The 15,869-nt window shown below is 42.2% G+C and overlaps 1 long non-coding RNA gene across 1 annotated transcript; it reads right to left on the reverse strand.

The window, feature by feature from the left end:
• Positions 1-938: 938 nt before the first annotated feature.
• LOC122560057 lies at positions 939-10,641 on the reverse strand. The gene is made up of 3 exons (XR_006314629.1): positions 10,562-10,641; positions 5,966-6,078; positions 939-1,196 (listed from the first exon to the last, which is right to left on the reverse strand). It is a non-coding gene; the product is annotated as an uncharacterized LOC122560057 (long non-coding RNA).
• Between the last annotated feature and the right edge of the window lie 5,228 nt (positions 10,642-15,869).

Raw genomic sequence — 15,869 nt, forward strand, 5'->3', positions numbered from 1 at the left:
ACTTTCATATCATTTCTTTATTCATTCTCTTGAAATTGATCCTTGCTTCCATCTAGTCAGAATTTTCAACTGATAATTCCTGGCTAAATGGTGAAACCATTACTGAGTTGGGAAACTGTTAGAATCTTCTGTGGGCTTTGCTGACCACAGTGATTGCATCCCATCTTGGAGATCCCCGTCCATTCTGGAAAGGAGTACGTTGGGGTGTGGTGGTGGCTAGGGTGGGAGGGGGAGTTGAGTGGGGGCAATGACAAACTGGATTTGTCAGAGGAGGATTTTAATGATGCCGGCATTGTCAGAACACTGATCTATACATGTTTTGTTTGAGGTAACCACAGTAATGAAGAAGAGAGCTGGGAGGGCTTCCTAAAGTCCTGCTGTGCGACCTGAGGGGCTGGACTGAGTCGATCTTTCTCAAGGATTGGAGGAAGGGGATAACATCTTCAACGAAAGGCACTGATGGAAGTATCACATGTCTCCCCACCTCCCTCTCCCACAACCTGGAAACAGCATATCACAAGGATCAAGGATCGCAGGAGGTTGGGAAGGATGAATGAACCAACACCTTTGATGGATAATCCTCACATTCTAACTCTTCCACCATCCTCCTATGCAGCATTCCTCAGAATAACACACCTTGCAACTCGACATGAGACACCTCCCATCCCTATTTCAACAATTGGCAATCATGCTTTCCCTCACACAATGTCTTCATTTACACTCATGCCTTAAAGTCACCTTCACAGCGGTGTCCTTCCTTCCTCTCCCCACAGACCATTTCTAATAATTACATGTCTCTACTTTTCTTCTGAAGGAAAAGGAGACCACTATTATTGAGAAGAGCCAGAGCCCTGTGAGGTTGGCCTCCAATTGCAGGCATCTCAGAGGGCACTGGCAGTGCATACCCAGCTGCTCCACACGGAGTAGGTCTTGCTGCAGGAGGCTGCAGATGTCAGCAGTGATCTACTGTGAGAGTCTGTACCTCCTGAGGCTTTGGAGCTTCTCAATATTAAGTGAGTTGATCCTTTACCCCAGATACTGTGTTGGAGGCCTCACCTTCTTTGTACCGGATCTCGAGTTCCTCTCCTTTGCCCCTTAAAGTGGCATTTGGCTCAGGAGAATGCAGCTGATACTAGTGTTCTGCTGGTGTTGGTGGTCCTGTTCCTTTTGGTCTTCATATGAGGTACAAGTTGGAGCTGTATAACAAAAAAAAGCATAATCTCTCTCAATGCTTCCCAATTCTTCTTGCCCTCTCTTTCACCCGACTCCTTTGATCAATAGTTTTAATGAGTTACAGTAATAAGGTTCAACCATATTTCAATATAATTTAGAAGCAGATAACGCAAGTCCGTGCTCAGATAGCTTATTTCCTTTAATGCAATTTTTATAAAACAATTCTGATAGCAAACATATTATTTTTATAAAGAACAAAGTATAACCGTTGCAGAAGAGAGGAAAGGGCTATTAATATCATAATTCCATTAAGTATGATCTGTACCTGAGCAGATAATTGCAACGTGAATGCATAACTGTATAGAGTAGAATCTGTAGAGATGTTTACTTTTGGCAGTAATTTTATAAAAACAGAAATCTTCTAATCATTTGAGGTTAGAATTTCTACAGTCCCTCTTCAAGAGCAAGATGTACATGGCAGAACCTACACCATTCATTTTGATCTTGTTGAGATAGGGTCATTTAGATTTTCAAATTGGATGTCTTCCCAACGAATTTGGATTTGTACCTGAGGTTCTCATAAATCTGAAGATTAAATGCCAGAAAAATATCTCAATTCCTTGTAGAGAACAGAAAAAGCTCATGATTTCAGCAATTCGATGCTAAGTGTGCATAAAGATAACATTTGTGCTTCTCATCAAGTACTAAACTACAATGGAATTTATATTCGGATATTAAATGGAACTCTTTGAAATTTCCAATTCAAAATGTGTTTCACCTTGCAATTGCAGTTAGGTGCTTTTTGGTTGGGCCCTGATGGGGATTTTAAATCACTTTCCTTATGCTTTAGGCTAGTCTACAATAAAGATTTGGTGATTCAATATTAGTTCACTCTGAATGTTGCAAAAGTCTTTACATCTTTTATAAACGTTCATCACCTACGCTATGTGTTATGACTTTTGCACTTCTGCAGCCACCATCATCACAACCACTTCCGCCCCCACTGATGCCACTCACCTGAACATCGCCAACAAGCCCCCTGTGGATCCCACAGTCACCACCTCCGCCCCCCTGATGCCCAGGCTGTGTGTCACTTCCATTAATGATGTCACCCCTGTTCCCCCCACTTCCACACCCACTCCAGTTACAGTGTCCTCCCCAAGTCTCAGCTCCAGCCCAAAACAATGTCCTAGCTCCCAGCCCTGCCGAGTTTCCACCAGCTCCCCAGACCTCCCAGTTCACTGAGGACAAACGATCACTCCTCAGGAAAGGCCTTACCGTCATCCCTCTCTACTCCCAGATCAATGAATTCAACGCACGTTGTGACATCAAACACTTCTTCCGCCGCCTCCGCCTCCGAACGTACTTTTTCCATCCAGACTCCCGCCCACCTTCTGAGGATCCCTTCGCCCACCTCCAACACACACCATCCACACCTCCAACATCCCGTGCCTGTCTGTTACCCGCCCTCAATCTCTTTATTTCCAAATGTCGCCGGGACATTGACCACCTCAACCTGTCCACTCCTATCACCCACTCCAACCTCTCACCCTCACAACGCGCAGCCCTCCACTCCCTCCGCTCCAACCTCAACCTCACCATCAAACCAGAGGACAAGGGGGATGCACTGGTAGTTTTGCGCAATGACCTCTACACTGCTGAAGCCAGGCGCCAACTTGAAGTCACCTTTTCCTACCACCCCTCGACCACGACCTCACCTCCTATCACCAAACCATCATCTCCCAGACCATACACAACTTTATTAAGTCAGGGGATCTCCCACCCACAGCTTCCAACCTCATAGTTCAGGAACCCCGCACTGCCCGGTTCGACCTCCTATGCAAGATCCATAAGTCTGACTGCCCCAGCCGACCCGTTGTCTCAGCCTGCTCCTGCCCCAACCAAACTCATCTCCACATACCTCGATACTATTCTATCCCCCAGGTCTAGGAACTCTCCACATACGTTCAGGACACCACTCATGCTCTCCACCTCCTCCAAGACTTTAGTTTCCCTGGGACCCAGCGCCTCATCTTCACCATGGATATCCAGTCCCTGTACATCTCCATCCACCATGACCAGGGCCTCCAAGCCCTCTGTTTCTTCCTCTCCTGATGTCCCAACCAGTATCCTTCCACTGAAACTCTCATAAGCTTGGCTGAACTGGTCCTCACTCTCAATAATTTCTCCTTTGAATCCTCCCACTTCCTCCAGATGAAAGGGATAGCCATGGACACCCGCATGGAACCAGCTATGCTTGTGTCTTTGTTGGCTACGTGGAACAGTCTATCTTCCACAGTTACACCGGCACCATGCCCCACCTTTTCCTCCTTTACATTGATGACTGCATCGGCGCTACCTCGTGCTCCCATGAAGAGGTTGAACAGTTTATCAAATTCACCAATACATTCTATTCCAACCTTAAATTTACCTGGACCATCTCAGACAACTCTCTCCCATTCCTGGACCTCTCCATCTCCATCAACGGCGACCGACTCAACATTGACATTTTCTACAAACCCACCGACTCCCACAACTACCTGGATTACACCTCCTCCTACTCTGTCTCCTGTAAAAGTGCTATCCTTATTCCCAAATCCTCCACCTCCGCCGCATCTGCTCCCAGGAAGACCAGTTCTACCACAGAACACACCATACGGCCTCCTTCTTTAAAGACTGCAATTTCACCTCCCACTTGGTTGATGTTGCACCTCCACCCTCAAACTCCACCCCTCCAACTGCAACAAGGACAGAATGCCCCCGTCTTCACCTTCCAGCCCCACCAACCTTCATATATATCGCATCATACTCTGCCATTTCTGCCAACTACAAACAGACCTCACCACCAGAGATATATTTCCTTCCCCACCCCAACCGCTTTCCACAAAGACCATTCCCTCCGCAACTACCTCATCAGGTCCAAGGCCCCCACAACCCACCCTCCACGTCCGGGATCTTCCCCTGCCACTGCAGGAATTGCAAAACTAGTGCCCACACCTCCTCTCTCACTTCCTTCAAAGGCCCCAAAGGAGTCTTCCACATCCATCAAAGTTTCATCTGCACTTCCACACGTCATTTACTATATCCGTTGCTCCTAACGCGGTCTCCTCTACACTGGGGAGACAGGATGCCTACTCGCAAAGCGCTTCAGAGAACATCTCCAGGATCCCTGCACAAACCAACCCCACCACCCCGTGGCTGAACACTTCAACTCTCCCTCTCACTCTGCCGAAAACATGCAGGTCCTGGGCCTCCTCCATCGCCGCTCCCTCACCACCTGACACCTGGAGGAAGAAAGCCTCATTTTTGCCTTGGGACCTTCTAACCCCATAACATCAATGTGGATTTCACCAGTTTCCTCATTTCCCATCCCCCCACCTTAAACCAGTTCCAATCTTCCAGCTCAGCACTGCCCTCATGACCCATTCTATCTGTCCATCTTCCTTCCCACCCATCCGCTCCACCCTCCCCTCCAACCTATCGCCTTTACCCCCACCTCCATCCACCTATCGCACTCTCAGCTACCTTCCCCCCCAGCCCCACCCCCTCCCATTTATCTCTCCACCCCCGAGGCTCCCAGCCTCATTCCTGATGAAGGGCTTTTACCCAAAATGTTAATTTTCCTGCTCCTTGGATGCTGCCTTTTCAGTACCACACTTTCGACAAAAATCTTTACATGCTATGACATTGTGAAGTTTAAGTATGTTAATCATTATAAATGCAACTCTTCAGGTGTCTGAAAAGTCTTCTGAAAAAAGACAAGTTGTCATAGATAGCACACTTGCTCATTACTCTTCATTTTTGTGTAAGAAATAGCGTCACTTTTCCAAACTTTACAAATGTTCGCAAGAACAAAGAAAGAAAGAACATATAATAATGCAACAACTTTCATCATCTTGAGATGTCCAAAGCTCCTCAGAAATAGGTAGGTACCTTTGAAGGATAGTCCTTGTTGTATGCATAGACATTCCACATTTCAACAAAAGATAAAGCACCCAATGTGAATAGTCAGATCAATACAATACCAATGTAATCATAAGTCAGAACCTGCACCAATAACCAGAAAGAATCAAGGCATTAGCTAACATTTCTATTCTGGTCTCTAGCTTTTATCTATGCCCAAATAACACCTCATTAAGTGGCAGTTTTCTTCAACATTCACTTTCATGTATAAATGGGCTCTCATATGCAGAAAAGTAGTGAAACAATAGAATGCTGATGAATAACTGCCTTGCTCTTCTCCACATCGCTGGGATATTATCGTGCAATGACCTTTTGAACCTTCTTTCAACAGCAATGCAATTATCCTGGTGGCTTCTCTGAACAAATAGCTGGATTGAAGCAGTTTATCAACTCAACGTGAATAGAAATGCTATCTTTGTCAGCGATCTGCCAATGTGAGAGGATTCTCATAGTATATATATATTATTAGCCCAGAATGTCTCATCAAACTTTCCCAGCATTTCACTATATTACCTTTCAGGCACAGTTGAAAGTAAGCCTGTTTAATGGAGTCATGCAACCTTCCTTGATTTTTATCTGGAGTAGCCTGTACCTGCTGTAGCTATGGAAAAGACTGTTATGACTGTCATCATAGCTAAAAGAGAAAGGATAGAGATTTGTATAAGCAGCTTTAACAATCCCAATTACTTCTCCACTTTTGAAATTTTGTAATTGTTATTAGATAAACACAATTTGCAATTGCACAAAGCACATCCCACAAAAAAAGATAAGTAACCAGATGTTCTGTTTGTTGGTTTTAGTTCTTCAAAATCTTTAAAAGTCCACTCACGTAGCTGTTTGTTAGGTTTTTTTTCTCATCTTGACTTCCCGTGTCAGATACGTATTGTGAAACCATGAGATGACAAACCACAAATTACTGCTTACAGATGCAGATGAAAATCTCTGAAAGATAAACATGCATCGTTTGATTAACACCATAGGGAGAAAAATGATTCCTGATAGAGACATGGTAGGGCTAATTCACTTTCATTTCCTGCAATTATAGATAATTTAATCAAAGAAATTTGCAGATCAACTGACATTCCTGATCATGATATCCAACAAAGCATGAATTAATTTTGACACATTTGGAAACTTTACTGTTCACGTCCACTACAAATGGATTCCAGAGACTGTAATGGAATTAGTTTAATTGTATATGTATCTATTATTTCTATTAGTATTTTCTCCCCACTCCAATTTTTTCCTATAACACTGATTCCTTGCTGGAGTGTGGTTTAACAGCTGTTAAACACTCTCCAGTGTCTCTTAAGTGTATTTTTCAAGACTGAATAAAGGAACACATTTGATATGTTAAAAATGATGTCTGAAATCCTATGTACTATGATAAACATCACAGAGCAGGAATATCTGAATGCCAATGCTGCCAGTCTTGTCCCTGCCTCTTCACGACTGCCATTAGCCTATCCTGTCAGCCAGGAAGCCCAGACGGCCGAACACCATGCTAAGAGGCCATTGCAACTGATAACCTTTCAAAGGCTGCATAGTGGGACAACTCATGGAATCATAGAATTCCTGCAGTGCAGAAAAGGCTATTTGGCCCTTGCATTTGTACCAAACCTCCTAAGACCATCTCACCCAGATTTATGTATGTTCCCATGGTGTTCCCATGGAATTTCTGTCTGCCATAAAAGACAAAACCGTGCCTTATAGGGTGTGGTAAAAATGTTACGCTCTCTCAACACTGCAATTATCAGTCTTGATACTTCATAGGTACTCATGTTAGGACTAGATAGCAGGGTTTAAACCATGACCTTTTGACTGGAAGAGAAAGCTGAGCGTCACAGCTTGTAGCAAAGTTCACTAAATGTAACACTGGACAATGTGTTTCTGTTTTACTCCCTTTTCATTTTTGAAGGACTGAAATCAATTGTAACATTTCAGATAGACGAATTAACTCAGGACTGACCAGTGACTGAGGTATTTTTATGGGATTGGAAGAATTAGCTAATGTCCTACTCATGATTGGAATTTATGACAGAACTTTATCTCTTAGCTTGTTTAAACACAGTTGGTAGTATTCTAAAATCCAAAAGGTAAATAGTTTGTAATCACTGGTGAGTGATTGTCCTTCCATTATCCTATTGACATGCAATACAACAATTCATTGGTAATATAAACAAGATTTAACATTGCAAAAGAGAAAAATACAATTATTTTGAGAAATGGTTTCCATCTGACACCTTAACTTTTTTCCCAACAACTCACAGGTCAACTGCATTTGTTTGTAATTTTGAGTTCTATCTTATATACCTGGGTAAAAGTCATACTACACTCATTCCCCATCTACCTCTGCGCCACCTGCCCCCTCCTCCCATTTTACTTTTGGCCGAAAGGTTAGTCTTAAAACTCGACTTTTACACAAGTGACATTTTAGAGAGGTTGAAATGCATCCTTTTCCCTCAACTTGATACCACAGAGCTGACAGATTGGAGACTATTCCTGCCAAACCTTACCCAAACATAGAGCAAATAGAGCCAAAGGTATGTGCACAGACACAAGGAGCTGAACAATTACCTTCAAAGGTACAGTGTTTTACGATTCTTTTCAGTAGGTTTACAAAAGGACAAAATGATACTGGGTGGTAAGTACATAGATTTTGCAGTTTTTTAATTAAAAGTCAAGGGACAAGTTAGGCTTTCACATGAGATTAACCGTTACTTGAATATTAGCAGTAATTTAAAAGTAGAAGTCCTGGTGTCAAGCTAGTTTATGTAGAAACTATAGGAGTCAAACATCAATAATATGTAAAATATAACATTTAATTATTTTAATTCTGCAGTAATCATTATACACTGGTATACTTTGAGACAGGCAATGATTAAACACAATGGGTTGTATTACATAGATTTGGCTGAGATCAGTAGGATATATATTGTAACAACTGTTTTAGGTGCTTAGGTGTGAATACATGATTTGTTCCTATGGGTTGAATGTTGACTAGTCTTAGAGACAGAAAAGGAACCACATTTCAGCGCACATTAATGAAACTGTTCAGTGCAAAGGATATATTAAAGTTTTGTGATACTGCATAATAAGTATGAGTGATTGAAAATTCAATAACCCTACATCTGCCAGAACAAAGAAAAGGTAAAATTGGGTGAACCCTTACAGGAGAAAGTGAGGTCTGCAGATGCTGGAGATCAGAGCTGAAAATGTGTTGCTGGAAAAGCGCAGCAGGTCAGGCAGCATCCAGGGAACAGGAGAATTGACGTTTCGGGCATAAGCCCTTCTTCAGGAATGAGGAAAGTTTGCCTGACCTGCTGCGCTTTTCCAGCAACACATTTTCAGCTCTGAACCCTTACAGGACCAAGCTAATGGAATTTTGAATCCCACATCTAAGAATTAATAATTCTGAAAATGATTTCAAAAGGGTTACTTTCAATTTCCAACTTGTACAAGACTCAAGATTTACCATAAAATCAAATCCTTCATCTGTTGCATTGACCAATGCTCCTGTCAACGAATTGGCAACTAATTTCAATGTGAAAACCAGATCATTATCCTAACAAATAGGCTGTTTTTCCTCTGTCTTTTGAAACTGAATAACCTCTGAATCAATATTGTATACAGCCTGTGAAAAGCAAAATCATTACTGGAATGATAATGCCCTTCTCCTCAGTTGAATAACCAAGTTAATTCGCCAGCACGTTTGGTATATGACCTAATTATAAAACAAAAAGCTATAACAACAATCCAAGATAAAGTGACTCCAAATTGTTTCAATATAGTCGAGATTCTTATATACCTGATACACCACACAATTGAAATCAATGCAAAACAATTTTAATTTTGATCTAATCTGTGTCATGTAAATCATGAAAACAAATCAAATTTGAGAAAGCAGTTCATTTTTACCTTCACCTTTGCACAAGCACAAGCTGAGGTATAATTCTATCTTCACATTTGGACAAAGATCCATGAATGGCACGGCCTGGTTTTGGACATCAATGTTGGCTTTAGATACATATGAGCACACAAATGCAGAACTATTTCTGTTGGCCGGTAGTTAGTGTCAATAGTGTCAGTAGTGAAACTGGAATCTTATGTCCCTGTGCCTCTCTGAGCAGATATCAATGTCAACTGATACCAGCAGTCTGTTTTGCACAAGTTATTAAGTTAAGATGAAAGCTATTGTCAGAATTTTTTTATGTGAGCTGCTGCTTAATGGAAAAGCCTGTGAACAGCATCTGTGATGACAATAAGTATCTTATATGAGTCCATGTGGAATGTACTTAAGGGCAAATTACTTATCAGCATTTATGAGCAAAAACAAATCAAGCAACTGAAGGGTTTGAAAGGTATGTTACTTCAATCATCACTAATTTTAAATATTTCTATTACTTGAGAAATTGAACTTGTTCATGCTTGTTTTCTTTGGGTATGATTAGTACCATTAGGCCTTCAGACAGTATGACAGCAGAGGATCAAGAGTAGGCTATTCAGCCCCTTGATGTCATTTGTATCCATAATTCTATCAATCTCTATTCCAAGCAATCTCAAAATCTGTGTTTCCACAGCCCTCTGGGTAGACAATTCCAAGACTGACTATGTCTAAGTAAAGAAATCCTTTGCCCTGCCTGCAACAGTAGTAGACTCACCAACTTTAAGGCACTTAAATGGTCATTAGATAAATATATGGATGAAAATGCAATAGTGTAGGTTAGATAGGCTTCAGATTTGCTCCACAGATTGGCGCAACATCAAGGGCTGAAGGACTTGTACAGTGCTGTAATATTCTATGTTCTATGTTCCTCGTGTCAGACTTAAAATGACAGGAAACAGCCCTTCTGCAACTATTTTCTTAAAATATGCTGTTATTTTTAATCAAATCACATCTAATACTTCTAAATTGTAAATAACACAGTGCTCAATCACGCCTTATGAAACAGTCACAGCATTCTGAGAATTAGTCTGATGAATCCCACTGCACTCTCTGCCAAAATTATACTCTTGCCCCTTGTAAGGGGACAAAAGCTGCACATAACTCTGCAAGTACAATGTCACAAGATTCAATAATGTAGAGTTATAGTATAGCGTTTTAGGGTAAATGCATATTGTTGCCTCTACTAGGGCACCACAAGGAGTGTCTGTTAGCAGTCTACAGAGCAAACAGATTAAGATGTCAACCCACATCAGTGGAACACTAAGCTCCAGCCACGACCATTTCTTAATTATTCACAATTCAACACACATTCAACAACAGAAAGATCCCTTCACCAGTTCTCTTCAAAGGGATAAGCAACTAGTACAGCTTAGTTGCTGATTGATTTCTACTGCTTGCATTCGCTGCTCTCCACAGTTGATTCAGTTTACAAAGTATGTAGGGAGTAGTGTGACAAGTGCTGAAGGATATTTTGCTGACCTTCAAGGCTTCTTCAGAGACCAGTTACTCCCAAACATTAGCAGGCATTCTCCTGGAATATCGTATGATTTGAAAAATGATTAGAGACCCACGCAGCGAATGTTGAGCTGATGGAGGGATAAGAGAGTGAGAAAGGAAAATGAGAAGACGTTATCCACAATTCAGACTTTCAGGGAGCAATTCTTCTAGCTGAGCATCATCTCAGAATACCATGTGCAGTGGCTGCATGTCAGTTAAAGATATTACCTGCTAGTTTCTGCAGCCACAATTGTAGTCTCAGAGCAAAGCAATGGCCTCATTGCCAATGGCTGGAAAGGGGATTGTGCCAATCAACTTTTACATGTTGGGCATCTTCCAGGCTGGAGCTGCAGATTGTTGTACCATAGTTCTGAAAGGTTTAATGTTGGACACCATATTAAAGTTCACCCATTGTGAGGTATCGTACGGGTTTGTGGAGGGATAAGACAAAACAATTTATGACCTCGTGGAGTGCAAACCTATATACATACGTCTTCATGTAGTCTTACTGATGATGTTTATTTTTACGAATGTAACTTGTACCCGATTGCTATCATGCAATAAACCACATCTTGTTTAAGGAACTTTTTATTCTCTCATGGAATGTGGTGTTACTGACAATGGCAGTATTTTATTTTCAACCAACCTGACATACCTCTGGAGCTGGTGGGATTTGAGCCCAGACCTGCTAGCCCCAGAGGTAGGGTCACTTCCACTACACTATAAGAGCCCCCAGGTAACACTTGTTGTCTATCCCTATTTTCCCTCGCCTTGAATGACTTCCTAAATCAGAGGGCAGATTGAATCAACCACAATGCTGCTGGTCAAAATCACATCTAGACCAGACCAAACCAGGTAAGGACTGTAAATTTTCTTCCCTAAAAGACATTAGTGAATCAAATAAATGTTTGCAAAAATCAATGAGAGTTTCATGGTTATCAATACTGATATTAGCGTTTTAGATTCCAGATTTTTTTGTTAAATTTAAATTCCACCAGCTGCCATTGCGGGATTTAAGCACTTAGCCTCAGACCATCAGTTTGAGCGTAGTGGCAATACCGTTATGCCAATATCTTGTTAGGACTCAGTTGGTGGTATCAAATTACCCGAGCCACAAGCTGCTAATGGCTGGTATCACAAAACCAAATATGACAAAGATAGTTGGAATTGAAAGTAAAATACAGCAGGTTCTGGAAATCCGAAATATAACTAACAAATGCAGCAGGTGTGCCAGTATCCACTTGAGTCTGATATAATTCTTCAAACTAGTTGGAAAATTGTGGTTTCTATGCTGTTATAAAAGGGAAGGAGGAGCAAGCGGAACAGTTGGCGAGGGAGTCCAGACTAAACGACATAAGGGTTGATAACTGTGGTGAAAGAGTAATAGAGATGTAAAATGGGTATAAATGAAAGTGTGAAAAGGAGAAATAATTCAAATGAAGTACAAACTTAGCTCTTTATTTACAAACATTCTCATTCACAAGTTCTGACGAAGAGTCATACCAGATTTGAAATGTAAACTCTGTTTCTCTCTCTACAGCTGCTGACAGACTTGCTGAATTTCTCTGGCATTCTATGGTTTGATTCTTATTTATTACCTTCTCTTTGTCACTGACCATTACAACATCACATTGTTACAAAGCAAATGTAAAAACTGGAAACAAAATACCATTCCAAAACAAACTTACCAATGAATTACATACAAAAGTCAACTCATCACGATTCTGCAATTCCTTTGTGCCTATCTTCCATTAGATTTACCTAATCTAGTGCCCCTATTTTGTGCTATCTCAGTAGCTACAGCTGGTGAATCATCATGTTTATTGACCAGTCTGTAGATGGTCTTCCAAGACACCCTTGAGTAATTCCATGCTAGAAAGGTCATCTCTAAACTGCACCATCTCAGAAAAGGCAGCAGCAGTCTGGGATGATTGATTGTCAGATGCAGCTAGGACACTGCATGGCAGTACAAAAAGGAGTATGAATATTGTCTTCCTGAAGGAAAGCAGGATTGTGATCCAAAGGCATGGCCACTCCCCTAAGATGGCATCTCAGAACTATCAGTAGCCATTTGGCAGACAGATTACAGGATTGATGTGCACTCTGCAAGCTCTTTTGTGTTCACTAATCTACAGTCACAACAGCAGTAGTCTAACATGGTATGGTAGTAACCGAAATTTACTTCAGTCTGAGTATCCATTGAAGCAGCCAGATATTGGGTAGAAACCACCTGTGCTGCACTGGAAACTACAATAATGCTTATCAAACACTATTATCATATATTGATCGAAACGTCTGCTGCTGGTAATCATCAACACTGCCATACCTGAAAAGACGAGCTCCAAACTTTGTCCATAGTTCAATATTTCTCTTTGCTCTTTGAATTTCGAGTAAGCTTCTCAATGCTTCAAGCATTTCATTATGCAGAACCATCAGTGTTCTTTAGTGGGTTGCCTCAATGAATCACAGATCTGGAAGATGCGCACACTGCTACATCTGCACTTCTGCAATCCCTCTGAACTAAACTTGCTTGATACACACAGCATCAGTGTCTGAGCTTGTGGAGGCAAGTGTGAAGTCAAGCACTGTATCTTCATTGTCACTCTCTGGTTAGCCTCCCTGAACAGGGTGGACAAGTCCTCCTTGTTTACATGTGCATAGTGCACTGGCCTGAGTCAGTCCTGATTGGCCCAGGTTAACAATCCCAATCCAGAATCTCATAGTCAATGAGAGCCGCCTGGTTCCAATCACTACATCCTTCCCCCATTAAGTCCGGGGATGTAGGCCTGGTCTTTAGCTTGATATTTGATATTCGATTTTGCTTTTCCTTTGATATTTTCACCCCAGGTCCAGTTGCTCTGACTTGGGCTCCGACACAGGCGGTGTGGACTGGACCGTATTCCGTCTTTTGCGTCCAGAGCGTCTCAGGAGAGTTTCCTCCTCTTCTTCTGGTATTCAGGCTGCATCCATCTTGGACTCTGAGGTTTCCTCAACATTAGACATAGCGGAGAACCCATGGTTTCTGACAGACCTTCTGGCTGTTCTGAGGGGCCGGACAGGTTTTGCTCCTGCCCAATTTGCAAAGTAGCAGCTTTCAGGTGATCCACATGTTTGTTCAGGACCACCTTATTACCCAAACTTTGTAAGTCAAAGGACCTGACCTCACATCAACCTCGCTACTTCCATGATTCCAGCACCAAACTTTGTCCCCTGAAATAACTGCACAGAAGCCGATATCCCATCACCAAGTCACCCTTTATTTACATGTGCACAATATACTGGCTGACTCGGAGTCAGTCCCTGAACTGAGGAAATTCTGAATCCTCTGTTGTATTGGTCAGCCGGGACTTCCTGGCCCAGGTTAACAACCCAAATCAAGGATCGCATAGTCAATAAGATCCACTTGGTTCCAATCACTATATTACTGTTCAGAAGGTGCAATGTAACACTTGAAGTTTAGTTCACTGACCTTCACTAATCATATAAGGTTACCTCTGTCCAAGGCCCCAAAGGAGCCTTCCACATCCATCAAAGTTTCACCTGCACTTCCACACATGTCATTTATTGTATCCGTTGCTCCTGATGTGGTCTCTTCTACATTGGGGAGACTGAACGCCTTCTTACAGAGCGCTTTAGAGAACACCTCTGGGACACCCGCACCAACCAACCCCACTGCCCCGTGGCTGAACATTTCAACTCCCCCTCCCACTCCGCTGAAATATGCAGGGCCTGGGTCTCCTCCATCCCCACTCCCTCACCACCTGATGCCTGGAGGAGGAACACCTCATCTTCTGCCTTGGAACCCTTCAACATCAGGGCATCAGTGTGGACTTCACTAGTTTCCTCATTTCCCCTCCCCCCACATTACCCCAGTTCCAATCTTCCAGCTCAGCACCGCCCTCAGGACATGTCCCACCTGTCAATCTTCCTTCCCACCTATCCACTCCACCCTCCTTTCTGACCTATCACCTTTACCTGCCCTCCGTCCACCTATCGCACTCTCAGCTACCTTCTCCCCAGCCTCATCCCTCTCCCATTTATCTCTCCACCCCCAAGGCTCCAGCCTCATTCCTGATGAAGGGCTTTTGCCCAAAATGTCAACTCTCCTGCGCCTTGGATGCTGTGCTTTTCCAGCAAAACACTCTCAACTCTGATCTCCAGCATCTGCAGTCCTCACCGCTTCCTGCCTTTAGGCCTCACCTAGACCCTCACAGCTATCTATCTTGCTGCCTTTGGATTGTGAATCCATCCCTCTTGCTTATATGAGACATTTTCTTACCACCTCTATCATCAAAACCTCCAGAACATGTACTCAAAAAAAAATGAGTGCCATTTGTCATAAAGGCCAGGTTCCAATATATTCTCAATCCTAGAAATTAAAATAAAAAGTGGACAGGAAAGATGTTCAACTTGGAGAAGATAATAAGAACATCAGGTCTTGAGAGCAGAGATATCCCTAAATAACTGAAGCTATTCAACTTCAGTATTTTTAGCTGTCAGAATAACGCAGGATAAGAAAGGCTTTTGCTTTTCTGACCTACATGTTGTAACACATGACAAAACTAAGTTAATCACTTTTGAAAAGTGACTGTTTTCATGTGCTTCTCAAAAGAAATAGACAGTTTAATTGTTTTAAACTTATCAATAATCCTTGAATGATATCTTCAAATAAAGATAAAAATCACACAACACCAGATTATAGTCCAACAGGTTTAATTGGAAGCCCACTAGTTTTTGGAGAGCCGCTCTTTCAGCGACGCTCCGAAAGCTAGTGTGCTTCCAATTAAACCTGTTGGACTATAACTTGGTGTTGTGTGATTTTTAACTTTGTACACCCCAGTCCAACACTGGCAACTCCAAATTCAAAAAAAGAATGTGTCACAATATTTTTATATATTGGTATATCTGCAAACAAAAGATCTTTGGCTTCATTAATAGAAGAATTGAGCATAAAAGAAAGGAAGTTACGTTAAATCATTAAAGCACTATGGCAATATGCTGGCTCAGTGGTTAGTATTGTTGCCTCATAGTGCCAGGTTTCTAATTCCAGCATCAGGCAACTGTCTATGTGGAGTGTGTACATTTTCCCCATGTCTGCATGGGTTTCATCTGGGTGTTCTGGTTTCCTCCCACAGTCCAAAGATGTGCAGGTTAGGTGGACTGGCCTTGTTAAATTGCCCATAATGTCCAGGGATGTGGAGGCTAGGTGGGTTAGCTATGAGAAATGGAGGATTACAGGGATAGGGTAGGGGGGTTGGGTCACTTTCCAGAGTGTAGGTGTGGACTCGAG

This window comes from Chiloscyllium plagiosum, chromosome 20 (genome assembly GCF_004010195.1).
Source record: "Chiloscyllium plagiosum isolate BGI_BamShark_2017 chromosome 20, ASM401019v2, whole genome shotgun sequence".
In the NCBI taxonomy this organism is placed as follows: domain Eukaryota; kingdom Metazoa; phylum Chordata; class Chondrichthyes; order Orectolobiformes; family Hemiscylliidae; genus Chiloscyllium; species Chiloscyllium plagiosum.